Raw genomic sequence first — 1,174 nt, 5'->3', positions numbered from 1 at the left:
TGTTCTCTAAGCTAAAGGATAAAATTAACATTGTCTGTAGCTACATGCAAAGAGATTTCCTATAGCAATTATGTCAGGTACACCTTCAAAAATATATCTTAAAGGTAGAATTGATGTGGTCCACTACATAACACCAGTGATGCCCAAATACAGTATTCTACTCAGAGAAATGGAAGAACAAGCTCTATTTTCACTGTCTTCTCTATTTCTGACTTGTTGCCAACACATTGTTGTTCCTTGCACCTTTTGTTGAAACAACTCTTAGACTTTTCCAATTGTAAATCACAATTCACTGGTGGGCTGGTAAATGGATTTACTAGACTACAATCAATATTTTTACAGTGAAATTAAATAGAATAAAATTTGAAATACTATAGAATATTTGAAATTAATGTGAAGGATTTTGGTTTCATTGTATGTGAAGATGCATGGAATTTTAGAGGCTGTATTACAAATGTTTGTTGTTGAACTTAACAGCGTAGCTTCAGCTCTGTCTTTACCTAGTTCTTTTCAAGCGTGTTTTACTTAAAGGACTGGTACCAAATAAGGAGGCACTGCTAGGTGATTTTTGAATAGGGAACAGTTAGCAATTGTTCATATAATTGTAGAAAAAGTTAAGGAAAGCCATAGTAAATAATTTTGCCTATTCCATACTTGTACTTTATAGGAAATGAGTAAAAGGGGTGGGGGGAGGAGAGAAAGAGGCAATGACAAGCAGACAGATGTTGAGAAAGAGAGAAACAGATATATTTAAGAATAAAAGCTGATCAAATCATGTGTGTGCATGCACACACACACACATACACATACACACACAAAGACACACTTTTTTAAGCAGCATAGTCTTTGAGCCCAAAGTTAAGCACAAATGGCAGGTTACTTGACATCAGACTTAGGTTGGGCTGTAGAATCTCACCAAGTGATCCATGTCTTTAGCCTCCCTGATTATTCTTTTTAATCATCTGTATCTTTTCTTCTCAAATTAGCTTAAGAAGATTATGCTTTTACAAATGAGAGTCCTGGCTAATTTCAAGCATCTGTTTATGCATGTTTCAGGGCTACATGAACATCTTACACTGGGTAATGTAGAAACAGGAGAAACTGATTTTTAAAGGGAAAGAAAGAAGGAAAGAAAGAAAGAGAGGGAGGGAGGGAGGGAGGGAGGGAGGGAGGA

The sequence above is a fragment of the Grammomys surdaster genome, unplaced genomic scaffold (genome assembly GCF_004785775.1).
Source record: "Grammomys surdaster isolate TR1022 unplaced genomic scaffold, NIH_TR_1.0 126124, whole genome shotgun sequence".
Taxonomy (NCBI): domain Eukaryota; kingdom Metazoa; phylum Chordata; class Mammalia; order Rodentia; family Muridae; genus Grammomys; species Grammomys surdaster.
This window is presented reverse-complemented; position numbering follows the sequence as displayed.